Source organism: Mustela putorius, unplaced genomic scaffold (assembly GCF_011764305.1).
Source record: "Mustela putorius furo isolate JIRA1106 unplaced genomic scaffold, ASM1176430v1.1 tig00003949_pilon_pilon_pilon, whole genome shotgun sequence".
NCBI classification, from domain to species: domain Eukaryota; kingdom Metazoa; phylum Chordata; class Mammalia; order Carnivora; family Mustelidae; genus Mustela; species Mustela putorius.
Genome location: NW_025422093.1, coordinates 4,989,100 through 5,007,319, shown reverse-complemented (window position 1 = coordinate 5,007,319; position 18,220 = coordinate 4,989,100).

Below are 18,220 nucleotides of genomic sequence, written 5' to 3'. Positions count from 1 at the left end.
TGACAGGAAGAGGATGTGGGACATTGGGGCCCCTGTAAGGCAATGCTACTCAAAAATAAAGTGATGAGGGGACCAGTTAAGATGGCTGCCTGACCCAAACATTTTGCCTGCCTTCCAAAAGCCCAATAAAATTATTGCGAAAGAGTAGCCTCATAAGAACAAAGAGTATGGGAAGAACACCAAGATGGTACCAAATATTTCAATTAATGTCTGAAAAACTGAAGAGGACAGAGTCTGTGGGGCCTTCTTGGGCCATCTTGAGTGTACTTGTACTCCTATTGATAAATTTTGAGGAGCTGGGCCTGAAAGTTTTGCAAGGCTCTCTCTATTCCAGAAGTTAATCAGCCTCCTTCATCGTATTTCATAGAATTAGAGTATTGAAAGACACATTAGTAAATGTAGTTCTAAAGTCTGTATTGAACCAGTGAGGAAAATGATGCATAGGGGAAATAATAGATTGCCCCCAGTCACCCACTAGTAACTCACAGACCTAAGAAAATAAACCATATCTCTTTCTCAGTACATGTTCTACCATATTTCACTGCCTGTGTCAGATGATCAGGATTGTCAAGGCCTCCCATGACGAAGTTCCCTTTACCTGCCCAGTTACCTGTACCTCTGTCACACTGTTGCATGAGACATTGAAGAAGATGCCACAGCTCTGAGTAACTGTGCTGATTCACTCATCTGTCTTTTATTTGTGGGAGTACGTGGTGGGTTGGGCAGTGGGGTGGCGCAAATGGGATAGGACTTTTAATTTGTATTTTGAAGTTTTTCTTCCTCACTTAAAAAAAAATGCCTAGGAGTATTATTCAGCGATGAAAAAGAGAAAGAGATCCTGCCATTTACAACAATATGGATGGACCTTGAGGGCATTATGCTGCATGAAATAAGCCAGAGAAAGATAAACACTATATGATCTCACTTAAATATGGAGTCTAAAACAAACAAACAAAACAAACAAAAAAATCCCAAACTTAGGGACACAGAGAACAGACTGGTAAGGGAATGGGTGAAATTAGTGAAGGCAGTCAAATGGTACAAGCAAAATAAATAAATTCTTGGGATGTAACATACAGCATGATGATGATAGTTATCAATACTGCGTTGCATATTTGAAAGTTGCGGAGAGTAGATCTTAAAAGTTCTCATCACACACAAAAAGCATTTGTAACTATGTGTGGTCATGAATGTTAACAAAAGATATTGTGGTGATCTTTTCCAATATACACATAAAACAAATCATTATGTTGTACACCTAAAGTGAATACAATGTTCTATGTTGATTATATCTCAATAATAAGTAAATTAATTAATTAAAGTATGCTCATTAAATTAAATGAGCTCTATCCCAGGAACCATCAATAAATTATTCTTGAACATTTGGGCATTCTTAGGGACTTGTTACTATTTGTGCTTTAATATCCAGCTTAATATTCTTGTGAATTATCAGATAATTTGTATTTCTTTAATCCTTAAACAATCAATATTCCTTTAAATATTTGTACATACTTCAAAAGTGAAAAATTTGAAAACATATGTAGCTATCAAATTAAAATTTCCCAAATATTTAAATATTGATTATTAGTGCAGGTACTTCTAAACATTTGGTTAAAACCACAATTCTACCATAACAAACTATCTTTAGCATTCAAGCACTTAAAAAAAAGACATGAGGACTATTAAAATGATAAAAAGCTGATGTGCCCACCGAAATGAAAGCTAGTTACTGTAATGTTATACTTTAGATTTAAATACCATTATTTTATTTGTATTTCTTTCTAGGTTTGCCTTCCGAAAGTTACTATAATTTTAGTGGTTTTCTATAGCATCTGACCAAAGGAGAAGGACCTGGTTCCGGTGTCTGAGTAATCAAAGAATTGACGTTTGACCTACGGCAGCATCTAAGGTGGTTCTTATTCTCTGGTTTTTCAACCAAGTTCCTTTTTATAATTATGTTTCACTTCTTACAAATAGGAGTTCTAATTTTCTGTCTTCCATGTAGATTTACATTTTTCAAACCTAGTGCCTTTCTGAAAATGATTCCTTAACTGAACACACCTGCCCGTTTCTCACACATTGTCCCTCCATTTTGAGATATTGAGTTGGCCTCTTGGCATTACTGAAGATGAATATAAACCTTACCTGGATATAAATCTTATTGGTATTTTATCATACTTACAAGGGCCATCTGAAGCAGAACTTTGCAACCAACCTACTGTGCCATTTCCTACTGTTACCCATGAATTACACGGGGCCAAGACAGAGACCCCCTCTACACTGAGCTGCTTGAAGCCTCAGTGCTCAGGAGCCCTAGGGAAGGGTGGACTTTTGAGTGTCACAAATTAATATCTCATTAGATAGACATTATCCCTCCCTACATGTGCTACAAAATGAAAAGTTGAGGAAGCACTGGTTGGCACAATTCATCTCCAAAGAGAGAAGGGATTGAGTCTGCATGGTCAATGCTCTTTTCTGGGACAAGAGGCTAATTCATCCTTGCTTCAGCCTGGCTAAGGGAAGCCCCTTTCAGTTGGCTCTTCTGTCCTTTGATCATTGCCTCTGCATCTTATAAAAGTTTGCATGCTCTCTGGTGGCACAGACTGTCCCAGACCCATCCTGACATTTCCCTGAGCCCCAAGACATGAAAGTAACTACCTTCCAAAGGATCTTGGGGTCCTTGAATGGAGGAAAGTAAGAGAGACCCAAATCTGAGCATTATCAATGCATAATGCAAAAAGGTGGTGAGACTACTAACTAACAGAATTGGATAATACATGCACATTTTATTTTCAAAAAAATTTTTAAAGATTTTATTTATTTATTTGACAGAGAGAAATCACAAGTAGATGGAGAGGCAGGCAGAGAGAGAGGAAGGGAAGCAGGCTCCCTGCTGAGCAGAGAGCCCGATGCGGGACTTGATCCCAGGACCCTGAGATCATGACCTGTGCCAAAGGCAGCGGCTTAACCCACTGAGCCACCCAGGCGCCCCCAATACATGCACATTTTTATTTTTTTTTTATTTATTTATTTTTTTTTTAGATTTTATTTATTTATTTGACAGAGAGAAATCACAAGTAGGCAGGCAGAGAGGCAGGCAGAGAGAGAGGAAGGGAAGCAGGCTCCCTGCTGAGCAGAGAGCCCGATGCGGGACTTGATCCCAGGACCCTGAGATCATGACCTGAGCCGAAGGCAGCGGCTTAACCCACTGAGCCACCCAGGGGTCCCCATGCACATTTTTAAAGAAGGCATGAGTTTGCATAGAATTTTGCACTTTGGTATAGCATGTTTCCATATGCTTCTCTTCCTCCTGTATGTGGCTTTATCAACCATCAATACTCTTGTCTACATTGACAAGAACAGCAACAACATTCTATGATCCTATTATCTCCTCTATCATCCCAAATTAGCATTTTGTTATATGCCCTGTGGGCTTTTTTTCTGTAGCAAGTATTTTCACCTTTAAAATAGAAATGATTCTCCAATGTAACAGGTAGTTGAATGGATTAAATGAAATAGTGTAAAAAGCCAAGAAACTATAAACTATTTTTATTAGCTGCCGCTATTTCTACCATAGATGATCTTCTCAGGGTTTGTAAAATACATCTGTATTTTCCTATTTCCTTATCTTTGCTCACAATGTTCCCTTCTGCTAAAATGCCCTTTCTCTATTAGTATGCATTGAACCAGGCTCAGCTTAAATGATGTCACCTCTGGGAGTTTTCCAGGGCTTCCAAGCAGGGTGAGTCCTTTCTTTTCTGTGTTTCAGGAGTGCAACAATAATTCTGCTTTTTAAAAAATCACTGGATTATGTGATTTGTGTATATATATATTTAATCTAATAAGATAAGTTTGTGGAGTTCACAGGTCACGTTGTATATACTGAGAACCTCATATAGAGTCTCGCGAGAAGTAAACAGGAGATATTTGCTGAACTGAATCGAATGTTGATTGATCACCAACTGACTATCTACGAATGTGCAATTAAACACACTCAAAGAACTACTGATGAGTAGGAGGAATAATTATTTAAAACATTAGACTTATTTTGATGACACCGGAGGCTCCTAGAACTGAGGTTGGGTGGGCTCAGACTATGGAACTGAATCACCTAGGAGACTCAATCAAAATGCAGATGCTCCAGGGGCACCTGGGTGGCTCAGTTCATTAAGCCTCTGCCTCTTGATTTCAGGCTCAGGTCATAATCTCAGAGTCATGAGATTGAGCCCAAGACTGGCCCCTGGCTCAGGGGAGAGTCTGCTTAGGATTCTCTTTCCCCAACTAACTCTGGTTTTCCAACCCCGCCCCCCGCAGTGTGTGCATTCTCTCTCTCAAATAAATAAATAAATAAATAGAATCTTTGAAAGGAACCATGCCAGGACTTGGGCTCCACCAGAAACCCTTGTGAAGCAGACTGCAGAGTTGGAGCCAGGCAATGTGCGTTGCTGACACCTGCTCAGGTGGTTATGCTGCTCACCCATGTTCAAGAACCACCGTCTAGAAGAAAGCCAGGTCCCCATCTCACCCAGCATAGGATTCCTACTCGGAGACTCTGATACCTCGCTGGCCCTCATCTATGCATCTTCTGGTCGCCATTTGTCAGGTTTTCAGACCAAGTATGGCTGACGTGAAGGCAGACGCCTCTCCCAGGAAGGGTGAGGCCTTATGATTTCATGATACTGTCCCGTAGCGAGTAGTGAGAGGTGAGAACAAACCATTGTGGGGCAGCTCTGACCATGGAATTGAGGTGTCCTAAGATGGGTGTGGGATTTGGCCCCAGAAGAGGTGGCCTGGACTCCCCGCATTATTATGTGCCTGGCTGTGGACCCAAGGGCACACTAGTAAGGTTCTCTGAGTTTTTGTTTGGTTTTCTGTAAAATGGAAATATGAGAAGCTCCTTTGCACTCAAGCATGTGACAAGGACTTTGTGAGAGACAAGGAGCCATCTAAACCTGTTTTCTTAAGTATCAAAGTGGTCTGTTTGTTTATTATTTCCATCTCCCATATCAGTTTAAAAGGCTTCTGTACAGAGAAGCCCCTTCACCTCTCCTAGCTTCTCCCTGCTGGTTAAGTGGACCTTGAGTGTGGCTGAACCACAGACACAAATAACATCCACCGTGCACACGGGAACTTACCTCCTGACTTATCAGAGTGCACATCAAGAGAAACTGCTTGGCCCCTCTGGTTTTCAGCCATAAATGGAGAGTTAAGTTACCCATTTACAGAGATGAAAATGCTCTCCACCCCCAGGCCGCCATTGTGGCTCTGTTGTCCTCTGACATGGCTCTGCCTTGGAAGGGTGATGAGCTCTGCTGCTGTCAAAGGCCTGCGCTCATGTTCAGTTTGATTCGGAAGTGGGTATGGGGCCCTCCAGCTCCAAATAAGGACTTCTGAAATTCAAATTAAGGAGTCTTCATTTCCAGAATTAGAACCTGGCCTTCATGATGGCTTCGCTCCTCTCCCTGCTATGGGAAGTGGTTCTATCCCCCTTGTCAGGCACCTTAGTTACTCCCTTTTGGAGGCCCAGCACCCCAAGCACCTTACACAGATGGTCTCTCAGCATTCAGCTGACTTGCTCAGCAGTGAACCAAATGTATACTTTGTTTTTAAGATTTTATTTATTTATTTGACAGAGAGATCACAAGTAGGCAGAGAGGCAGGTAGAGAGAGAGGGAAGCAGGCTCCCCGATGAGCAGAGAGCCTGATGCGGGGCTCAATCCCAGGATGTTGAGATCATGACTGGAGCCGAAGGCAGAGGCTTAACCCACTGAGCCACCCAGGTGCCCCCAAATGTATACCTTTTAATCCAAAGGAAGATCTTCGTCAAAGATACACTGCATTAGTGAGTGTGGTAGTTATAACAATACTTCCCTGTAGAACTCAAGATTCCACACAGAATCTCTTATGTGGAAGGGTCTTTGACAATCTAGCATTTTCCAAAATGTATCATATAGAGCATTAATTATGTGAGACACTCCTTAAAGAAAGGTGGAATTCCGTTGTTAAATAAACTTAGATGACACTGCCTCCTCCCTCAAGACCTCTTGAGGTCTCAATGCATAATGGCGTGTTAAGGGCTCTGAGAAGTCCTGCAGCTGTCCCCACCTGTTGTTTTGTTGTTTGAGAACCTGTTCATATTGAATATGATCTGACAAATTCTGGTCTCTTATTATCTCAGCTTCCTAAAGCCTTACTGGAGTTACATGGTTTATATGTGCAGTAAGGGAACCACACATCTTTTTAGACTTTTGACTGACTCATTGCCTGTGAAAACTTGTCTCTAGACTAACCTAACTCCTGACTAACTAATCTTACAGTGACATTGTAAACTTGGATTGCCTTAAGTATAAAAGAGCATTTTTTTTCCTTCAACTTAATTTTTTTTGAGTATTCCATGATTTCTCATGTTTCAAACATCAAAAAATGGAAAAGGTGTTGAGTGAGAAACCTCCCTCCCACCCAATGCCTTATTCCTCCTCTGCTCGGACGTCACTTCCCATTACCAACAGCTCCAGAAATAACTGCTGCTTTTAATTCCTTGTTTAGCCTTCTGGACAATGTTTAGGCATATCAATGCATATATCTGTATCTATAGTGAGTGTGTGCGTGCGTGTGTGTGTGTGTTTTGGTTTGTTTTTTTAGTAAGAAATGTTAGCTTATTGGGGCACCTGGATGGCTCAGTCTGTTAAGCATCTGACTCTTGGCTTTGGCTCAGGCTGTGATCTCAGGGTCATGAGGTCAGTCCCCGTGGGGCTCTGGGATTATGGGGGTGGGGAGATTCTCTCTCTCCCACCCTCTGCCCCCCCATCCCCTCATGCCTGTGCATATGCTCTCTTAAATAAATAAATAAATAAATAGCTAGATAAATAAATCTATTAAAAAAAGAAATTATAGCTTATTATACACATTTTCAAAGAGCAAATTTTTTTTTTCATTTTCCTAAATGGCATAAAAATCATAAAATTGGATTCTGCTTTGAAGCCTTAACTTGCTCCTGTGGAGATAAGAAATGTGCCTGTGGAGGACCTAGAAATCTTGGGAGTGGAAAACCAGAGACTTCTACCAGGCAGGAGGCTCCATTAGGACTTGTGGCACGTGTCAAGTTTACAAGCCAACAAAACTGAGAAGTCTCCTTCCACCTTGCTGTATACAGATCTCTCCTGGATATTTTGTTGCTAATATGAAATATGCATCACTCAAATGCAAAGAAATAAGAAAAAGAGGTAGCATGCACAAGGAGATTTGCCAAATGAAAAATGCAAATATAAGTATCATTACAAGCCTAGGAGGCCAGGGAGAGGGAAAGGGGAGCCACAGATGACAGAGGGAGTGAAATATTCAGTGACAATTGCTACTTCTTTTTTAGTTTTAATCCAGTGAGGCCAGATCATTTGTTCTATCATCAAGGCAGCGTAACAGAATGGTTAAGAGGATTTAGAGTCAATTGGAACAGTGTTCATGTTCTTAGCTCTGCCACTTACTTTCTGTGTGGCACTGGACCAGTTACCTAACCAGGCTGTGCCTTGATCTCATCATCTGTAAAATGGGCCAGTAAGTACCCACCTCACAGGACAATTGTGAAGATTATGGGAAATGGTACCTATGAAGAACTTAGCCAGAGCTTGACCCTGCTGAATTAGTATTTGCTGCAGAGGTGATTTTTAAAAGGGCTTTATTTGTAGAACTATTTAGCCTGTATCTTTACCCCATTCAAATTAACAACTCATTCACTTAAAAGTTTAGACACGGGGCGCCTGGGTGGCTCAGTTGGTTAAGCAACTGCCTTTGGCTCAGGTCATGATCCTGGAGTCTGGGGATCGAGTCCCACATCAGGCTCCCTGCTCAGCAGGAAGTCTGCTTCTCCCTCTGGCCCTCCCCTCTTTCATGCTTTCTCTCTCAAATACATAAATGAAATCTTAAAAAAAAGAAGTTTAGACACAGAGTAGGTTGCTTCTGTACAGAATGGTTAGTTTCTACCTGATTACTCTGTTTTTGTTGTTGTTGTTTTATTTTTATTTATTTATTTTTTTAAGTGTTGCTTCTGATTTCCCTTTGCTGCTGCCTTGGAAAGCTCTAAGTTATCCAGTAAGTAGAGTTGGAGCCAGCTGGGTGTTTCAACCACTGAAGGACAATTTCAGTTCTGATGAATGACAGAGTTCGATTCTCACCCTTTTATCTCAGTTCCTGGGAATGGGTTTGTGGTCCAGTTCTCTCCTGACTTGTAGGAATGGCTGAGAGAAAGGTCCATTTCAACTCTCATCCATTAACTCAACAGAAGCTGTGTCGAATCCATGTTCTTTACATAAAGTAGAAATGATACTTGGAAAGCACCATAGTCTGAAACCCAACTGTGTAATAAGAACCACATTGCTGATGTCAGCAGCTAGGGGCCTGTAGCCTGTTGAAAGTCCTTGGGACTCTAGCATCTGCCCATGTTTATAACTGTTTTGCTTTTTTGCCCTTGAAATGACACATCATTTGAGAGTTTCAAAGAGATTTCCAAATCAGAGACGGCTAGCCTACGTAAGAGCTGTTGGGAGAGTCACGGCATTAAAGTAGCTGTCTTCCAACAAATGAGGAATAGAGTTACTTCAGAAACTACAAGTCCACAAATTTCCTTAGAACTGAGGGCTCCAGACAGTTCTCAGACACTGTCCATGTCTTTGGAACCCACCACAGCATAAGCAAAGGAGGGGAATGCTTTCACGTGTGGCCAGGGAAATAATAATGCCTAACCAAACATTTCCAGGTAACAGGCAAGCTATGGATCCCGTTATTAAATGTAGGTGTACATGTCTCACTGGGGCCCTCAAGATAAATAGTATGAAAAATAGTACTTAATATCTCTCTGGGTGATTCCGTTCTGGAAAGAGCTAAATGACATGAAAATTGTCATCTGTTATGGATGAGAATAATAAACTCACGGAGTAATTTTTATCCTGAATTCAGATCCCGTCTGCTTCTCCCTCCCCCCTCTTTCCACATGCTGTAATGAGGTAAATGATGTTTTCAATCAGGGAGGGATGGGAGAAATTAAGAAGCTTCAGGAAAAGTATATCCTGAATTTCCAAAAAGCTGTCTAGGTCTGTCCAGAGTCTAGTCAGAAAGCGTATTCATCCTGCCTGGATATTTCCACTGACAGCGGAAGCGAGGAGGGACAGCTGGAAATGATTACACTTGTGACCCTTTCCCAGGGAGAACCTAAAGTTGAAGGTACTTGGAGGCTCACAGCTTGTTACCATTTTGCCTTTGTTTCTCTGGGTGAGCAGTCATGCCGAATGAATTTGTGATTCACTTAATAAACACTTGGGGGAATGACTTCTTGCTTCCCTGAGCCATGTTTTTTAATCTGGTCTACACCACCCTTCAAAATATGAAAGGAGAAAAAAAGTCTTAGAAAACCAGATGACTCTCTTTTCTCAACATGGGTGAAGAATGTTTTCATTCTGTTTGTGTTATTACAGAAGGTGTGTGTGGCCAGGGGAAAGGGGGAAAGCACCAAATTAGGTGTCGGCCCCACCAGCCTGTGGAGTGGTTGAGAGAATTACGACGTCTCCAGTAGTCGGAAAGTGTAAAAATTCTAGAAATGTGAAGTCACATTGTTCTTTTCTATTTGGTGAACCTATCAGACCTCATCATGCTACTTGACTAGTTTCCCAAGAAAACTACATGAGTCAAGAAAAGACACTCCCCTCACACCCTTAATGAGGCTATCTAAAGTGTTCACCTTATAGGTGTTCTTTCTCATTTGAGCCTAAGCGATAGAACCACTGCAGAACCTTTTTTAAAAAAATCAAAACAAGCAGGGAACATAGAGTCTGCTTACAGTTAACGGAAGGATCTGCTTGACCCAGTTGGTCGACGACTTCTGTCTATATTTATACACCTGTATACATGATTAATCCTGGAGTGGACCAATTTTTCAAGGATAGTGTAGTATTGCCAAAAAGCCAATGTTATAGCTTCTGAACTTTCTCCCAGAAATTCAATACACGCATCCCACACGTATTTCACTTAAGATAGCAGAAAGGAAAAATGAGAATGTTCCAGCATCCTGAGGCTTCTATGTGAAGAATGTATTTCTGACTGTGTCTGCATCAAAATGTTTGTGGACAAGGGTTTCCAGCGAGGGGAAAGTTGCTGGCTTGTTCAGAAACTCCTGTGTCAGAACTGAAAGACAACGTGCTCACAGAAGGCGTACAGCACACGTGGTTCAACGGTCACTGAAGCGTCATGTTAACAATCTTGGGGAGGTGGTGGTTTTAGTTTAGTAACTGCAAAACAGCATTGCCGTTTAGATAGCTTTAGTTTTTGAAAGATGCTAACATCATCTACTAGAACTGATCACGTTAGGCTTTGCTCTAGCTTCTCATCTATTGCTAAGAGCTCTTTTGTCTTATTTCCTTCTATCCAGGTTCCCTTTTTTTCCCTCCTGTTACAGCTTTTCTACAACTTTCTATGATTTTTTTTCCCTTTTATCTACCCATCAGGCCCATAGTTGTAGAGTGTAGTAGTGGGGATAGAAGCATAATAATAAATACTATTATTTATTAATGTATTTGCTATATCTATTTACTATTATTTACTATCATAATAAATGGTAAATTGTAGTAATAATAATGGAACACTAACTGCTATAGTGAAAATTGCTTGTTTTCACCTTCCTAGCATCAGTTTCTCCTTCTGAAAAAAAAAAAATAACTCTTCCATTTCCATTTGGAGACTTGACCTCCTTTTTTCTCAGTCCATGTGGACACAGGACCTAGGACTGGCCAACCAGAACATTCCATCCTCTGGTCCCAGTGACTGATTCACAGCTGCACATGAGATCTAACCAGGCTAATGAAATCTCATTCCAGGGGGTTCTCTTGGTATCTCTTTCTCCTGTGGCTGCTCAGCTGGGAGGATATCTTAGCACCCATTTTGTCATGTCATGGGGACAGCCTGTCTGAGAATGGAAGCAATCAGAGGAATGTAGAGCCAACCAATTTAGAGAGAACCCACAATGAGGACGCTTGGGTGAGCCATAGTTCCAGATGCTTCTGAACCCAGAACTTTTTTGCTTAATGATGTTGAGCTGGGGTTGTCCTACTCATAGCTGGAAGAATCTTGACTGAAACAGTGGTAGCCATGTCACGAGTGGAGCACTGTTCCTGTGCCTGGCATCCAGGCAGACACTTTACTAGTTGTACTCTCCTTTAATCCAGTCAATAGTCCCAGGGTTGTTCTCATTGTATAGATGAGGAAACAGATTTAAAGAAGATAAGTAACTTGCCTGAGGTCCTAAGGCTGTTGAGGACCAACAACAGCTCTGAATTCATAATACTGATAACATAGACTTCAGCAAGAAAGTCCTGTGACATCAACTCCGAGAAATATCCACATGGGAGGGCGGCGTTAGCCATCACAGAGGCAGTGAGACCATGAATTTTAGGCAGGCTGGAGCCTCCGAATCTTCATTTAGCCTGTTTCGTCAGAGCTGATCATGGATGAAATGGAAGCCAGGCAAATTGTGCTGTTTTGGCCATGGGGCTGATCAGATCCTGGGATCGTCCACAGGGAACAGGAGTGAGGACAGTCAGTTCCAAGGCGTCTGTGAAGAGACAAACGTGTGTCAGGCTATGTGTACTCGAGTTCCTTAACACATGAAAGGATTAGGTTCCTCCGAAGTCGGTCTTGAGATAGGCCCACATGGGGTTGAGTGGCCGGTGAGAGGATGAGGCAAAAGTTGACCCCAGAGTCCGTTCCAGCCAGCACTTGCGGCTTATGATTGATTTGTCATGGTCTGGCCCAGGGCGAGGTTAAGTCATTGTGGTTGAAGGTTTAAAAAAAAGAAAAAAGATCCAAGCGTGTGCCCAGCGGGGGCCTGTTTGCACCCCATCCTTTCTTTGCCTTTCCCCGGCCCTGTCCTGCCCTGCTGGTAGGGGGCGCTGCCCGGGGAGCCGTCCCCGGGCTATTGTTGCATGGCTTCTTCCCCGGGTGCTGGTGCAACAACGGCAGCTGCGGCTGAACGCGGTGCGGTGGACCGCAAGCTAGCGGGCTTCTTCCTTCAGTCTCCGCAGTCCTGCCCTCCTCGTGGCTTGGGCCCACGCCCACTGTAGTTTCACTTCTGCCTCCTACGCCCAGGCCCTGGACCTCTGGAAAGTAAGCCTTCCTGCCTTCAGCCTGGGGGCCGGCAGAGGCTTCGGGCTCCTGCTGTCCTCCTGTCCTGCTGTCTTGGCTCCTCTATCACCTGTGGAACCAGTTCATTTTCTGTTTTCCTGATTAGCATGTCCATCCAGACAGCATGTCCAAGAAGAGGTCTTAGAGGAAGCACACCCTGTCTCTAGCTTTCGCTCCTTCTCAGGCTAGGTCCTCTGGGAAGGGCCACCACATCCGGTCAAACAGGTCAACTTCGGAAGCACTGCTCTCTGCAGTGCACAGCCTGCCCAACTGTGTATGGTGGCCCTCTTGTGGGACTGGACTTCCCTGGTTGCCCTTGCTACACCTGGTTAGCCAAACACCCCAAATAAAACCACTTCCTGAGGGTGAAGTTGCCCTGCATTTGAGTACCCTCATGTAGTATGTGCTTAAAAATAAGTTGGTTGCTTAGTAGGTTGGTATGTAATTTCTTGCCAGCCTCTCCTGTCCACTGTACCCTCTATTTTGCAGTGGGATCAGGCAGCCTGGCTCTCAGCCTCCTTTTAATGGGGAATGCTCCTTTTAATGGGGGAGCTGGCTGCTCCCCTACTTCCCACTTATTCCTTTGCAGGCTACTAGGAGCTGAGCCACAGGAATTGTTCCTGAAAACCTTTTCCGTCTTCTCAGTAATCATATTAAATATCTGATTTTGTGTGGGCTGCCCAGAGAAAACATACTTCCCTTTTCACTACAGGCAGGGCATCTCCGCATGACTCGTCGCTGTGATTGCTTTTTTTTTTTTTTTCTTTATTCTTAATTTAAGAGACAAGTCTGACTTGCCCTGAAAACGGTGATTGTGGTTAATGGACTTAGCATATGAATTCCCATTAATGCAACAAATTCAAGGAGGAGGTTTTCATCTGAGTGGTGGTGAATCACAAGATTCTTATACCATGGTATTGAAAAACATCCATCATTAAAGAAAAACCATTTCCTTTAAGCCATTTTTTTTTTTCATAGTAAAGTCAACCTAAGTTTTATTTGCACCTGGAAGAGTCGGGAAATTTATCTTTAGCCACAGTTTACACATCTGCCTGCCCTTGCTTTCTGAATGCCACATTTCTAATCCCAGTCTTTCTTGTTGGCTTATAGGAACATCCTCTGCCTCAGGAAGAAACCCAGAAGGTTCTGCACGGGCAAGTAGGGTCAATGGCACCACTGACTGGAGCTGAGTGAGCCAAGGGTGATCACATGGGTACAGTGTTTTGTCGGCTCTATCATCTGCAACTGGGGTTGGCCAGAGTGGGAGAACGTTGGGAGTATCCACAGGAAGTAGATATTTCCTGACCAGCTCATCCCTTGCTAACTCTCCAGCATTTTCTTGTCTACAACTAAAACATTTTGCCTTGTATGTTCCTGCCCAAGGCCTCTTGAGACAGTGGGTGGGATTTTTTTTTTCTTTCGTTTTTCAACTTAAGCCAAATGTGTCGAGAGTTAAGTCCATAATGCATAGATCTTGGCTCCAGATCTCTCAGGGATGTGGCCTCTCTGTTTCTGACACAGGCGGCACAGTAACCAAATGTGTCTGAAAGTCTGAATCTTTAAGAATTCTTGGCTTGGTGCTTCTGTAGAAATGAAAACCCTTTTAAGAGGACATTGTGAAGACAAGCCTCACACACTCTTCCCTTCCTGTGACCTAAGTCAGGATGGATGGAGGGTGGAATCCTGTATGTCCAAGAAGAGGTCTTAGAGGAAGCACACCCATCTCTAGCTTTCACTCCTTCTCATGCTAGGTCCTCTAGGCAGGGCCACCACATCTGGCCAAAGAGGTCAACTTCAGGAAGCACTGCTCTATGCAGTGCACAGCCTGCACAACTTTGTATGGTGGCCCTCCTGTGGGACTGAACTTCCCTGATTGCCCTTGCTACATCAGGACCTAGATGTAAGTCTTTTCTCTCTTAATTCCAACTTCCTCTCAGTGTAAACTATTCATGTCAGACCTCAGTTTCTTTGCCTTAAAGAAGAGAGGGTCATTCCCTACCTCAGAAAGCTTTTATGAGACTGAATGAACTGGCAAAAAAAGGGACTTACATTACTTGGGGAAAGTCTTCCCCAAAGACAATGTAGTATTATTTCCAAGTTGGCACTAACAAAATTACTCTTTGGGAATAAAAAATTTACCCATATGAGCTAAACTAACTTATTCCATGTGCTGGAATGACCATGGAAATTAATAAGGGCTAATGTACCCCAGGGTCCCCAAGAAATGAGACTGACCTCAAATCAACCATGCTTTGGAAAATTAGGGATCGTAAGTGGCCTTGAAATTATTATTACCCCTCTATACTACTACGATTCTTGAGTTGAGAATTGTCACATTCATTATTCTTAGAGTCAGCTTCATTAGGAAATGCTGTAGGTTATAGGAGAAAGTTGTCTTCAAGAACCAGATGGGATCAGAGGAAGGGATGGAGTGGCTGCACAAAGAAGCTCATAAAACCAATGAGAGTTCCCTGGTGGAGAGCAACTGCACTGGCCCTGAAAGGCAGAATGTAGCAGCTCAGAAGCAGACGAGACAGACAGGAGAGACTTCATGGGCAGAGAAACAGTGTGGTGTGTCAGTGGGATCCACTGTTGACTAGCAGGGAGATGGTGCATTTGAAGAACAAGAGATTAGGAGGAGTGGTGTAGAGTCATCACAAACCAGAGACCACAGAGAACTAAAAAGGTGCCACAGGACAGGGGCTTGGTACTTGGACACATTGAATATGTACTTTTTTTTTTTAAATTTAAATTTTGTTAGTTAACATAGAGTACAATATTGGGTTCTGGAGTAGAATTCAGGGATATATCACTTACACACAACACCCAGTGCCCATCACAAGTGCCCTCCTTAATACTCCTAACCCATCCAGCCCACCCCCCATCCACCTCCTTCCATCAACCCTCAGTTTGTTCTTTACTGTTAAGAGTTGCTTATGGCTTATCTCTCTCTCTCTCTCTCTCTCTTTTCATCCCCCTCCTTCCCATATATTCATCTTTTTTCTGTGTTAAATTCCACATATGAGTCAGGGACACCTGGGTGGCTCAGTTATTTGGGCATCTACCTCTTGGTTTCAGCTCAGGTCATAGTCTGGCAGTTGTGTGTTCAATCCCCGAGTTGAGGTCTGTGCTCAACGTAGTCTGCTTCAGATTCTCTCTCCCTCTTTCTCTCTCTCAAATAAATAAATACAATCTTTGAAAGAAAATTCCACATATGAGTGAGATTGTGTGGCATTTGTTTTTCTCTGACAGACTTATTTCACTTAGTATAACACACTCTAGCTCCATCCAATACACTTCAAATGGCAAGATTTCATTCTTTTTGATTACTGAGCAATATTCCACATATATATACCACCTCTTTTTTTTTAAAAAAAGATTTTATTTATTTATTTGACAGAGAGAGATCACAAGTAGGCAGAGAGGCAGGCAGAGAGAGAGAGAGAGAGGAGGAAGCAGGCTCCCTGCTGAGCAGAGAGCCCGATGTGGGACTCGATCCCGGGACCCTGATATCATGCCCTGAGCGGAAGGCATTGGCTTAACCCACTGACCCACCCAGGTGCCCCTATAACACCTCTTTTTTATCCATTCATCAGTCACTGGATATCTGGCCTCTCTCCATAGTTTGGCTATTGTTGATAATGCTGCTCTAAACATCATGGTGCATGTACCCTTTTGAATCTGTACTTTTTGTATCTTTTGAGTAAATACCTAATAGTGCAATTGCTGGATTGTAGGGTAGCTCTATTTTTAACTTTCTGAGGAACCTCCAAACTGTTCTCCAGAGTGGTTGCACAGGTTGCATCCCCACCAATAGTGCAAGAGTTTTCCCCTTTCTCTATATCCTTGTCAACACCTATTGTTCCTTGTGTTAATTTTAGCCATTCTGACAGGTATGAGGTGGTATCTCATTGTAGTTGTGACTTGCATTTCCCTGATGGAGTGGTAATGATGAGCATCTTTTCATGTGTCTGTTAGTCTTCTTTGGAAAAGTGTCTGTTCATGTCTTCTGCCCATTTCTAATCTGAATTATTTGTTTTTTTGGGTGTTTGGTTTGATAAGTTTTTATAGATTTGGGATTCTAACCCTTTATCAGATATGTGATTTGCAAATATCTTCTTCCAGTTCATTGGCTGCCTTTTAGTTTTGTCGATTATTTCCTTCACTGTGCAGAAAATTTTATCCTGATGAAGTCCCAATAGTTCATTTTGGCTTTTGTTTTCCTTGCCTCTGGCGACGTGTCTAATAAGAAGTTGCTATGGCTGAGGTCAAAGAGGTTTCTGCCTGTGTTCTCCTCTAGGATTTTGATGGTTTCCTGTCTCAGAATATGTACTTTCTGTGGCCATCAAACCAAGTATGTGGGGAAGAACCTGATCCCTCAAGCAGGTCACAACCTTCGAGAAAATTAAAACTTTTTTCTTCTCTGCACAGTCTGGTGCTTCTCTTTATATATAATTTCCCATGTGGGGACACACTGCTTTGCCAAATAAACAGTTCCTTCCTAAGGAGTGTTCAGACTGGAACTTGTTTTCAAGAATGTGTTTGTCTCCCAACAAGGAAAACAAATAAACTATTTCTAAAACTGGCATCCTTCAAATTAGAAGCCAAAACAAAGTGCTGTAATGTATTTGTCATCAATAACTCACACTGAAACCAGAGTTTGGATTTATTTTTTTAAAGTTTAACTCCTCCAACTCTCTTTTCAAGTATCATTGAGCATTTAATCAGAGCACAGACCTCCCTGAGATGAGGGAGGGTTGGTTTTCTGATGCAGCACCTGACTCAGGAAGGGGCCATTGTGGCCTTAGCAGCCTTTAGACATGGACTTCATTGTGACCTAGGGCCAGGCCTCAAATGAAGAGACCCTGCCTCTTTCCAAGGGAGCTTCTTAAGGGTAGTAATATAAGGAGTACGCATTTCAGTCAAAATCTTTGTTGTTTGCAAGGAGAGGAAACTCCAGGAAGCTTAAATAAAGGTTGTAAAAATATTGAGATGCCATTGAGATGAATTTCAGCTAGTTCTCAAGGGAACTGAGCTTGAAACTGGGAGCCACCAGGGAGAAGACATCTCTGTCTCTCTGAGCAGCTCAGTCTGTCATCTGCTTTCCTCTGAATTCGCTTCATTCTCTTCTCTGCAGACATCCTCGATTCTCATTATTCACAGCAGTTATGTTCTCTAAAATCACACAATCACTGAATTAATAAATGCTGAGCTAATTAGTTGTAGGGGAAATACAGGGTTAGGGTCCTGCAAGCCTCTGGTCCTAGCATTTTTGCAGACCGAATGATGCAAAACTTGTTTTATGTGTATTTCTGTTTTAAGGCATATTAAATATATATTATTTATTCATTAACCTTGAACTCACAACCAACAACACTCTAACCCAGGCCTGCAGGAAGCTTCTGTAACACCCATATTTTCTCTGTAAAGAATAGCACAGCCTTGGGGCGCCTGGGTGGCTCAGTGGGTTAAGCCGCTGCCTTCGGCTCAGGTCATGATCTCAGGGTCCTGGGATCGAGCCCCACGTTGGGCTCTCTGATCAGCAGGGAGCCTGCTTCCTCCTCTCTCTCTGCCTGCCTCTCTGCCTACTTGTGATCTCTCTCTGTCAGATGAATAAATAAAATCTTTAAAAAAAAAAAAAGAGTAGCACAGCCTTCTTGAGCTCAGTAACATTAGATGGCACTTGAGGACGATGTTTGGGGTAATTTTAAACAATGAAATCACCCACAAAATCATGAAAATGTGGTTCTAAATAAACTGTGGAAAGGACACATGTTTATAGCATAAGAGCTAAAACAAGAAGGCGAGTGTCACCGGGGTCACCCTCAGCTGGAAACATGGCGCTGAGTAACTACAAGTTTTCACCGCTTTGCTCATGTCTGGAAATAAGCAGGAGCACTGTGAGTACTGATGTGGGGGTGACAAATTTTAGCAGCTAAGCAAATTCACAGAAATGGAGCACGCGGATAGTAAGGATAGTAAGTAGCTTCTCTTGGCTGCAGATTTCTCTTTCCCAGCAGCTTCGGCTGTCTCTGTGGCTTTCACTCCCCTGACCCCC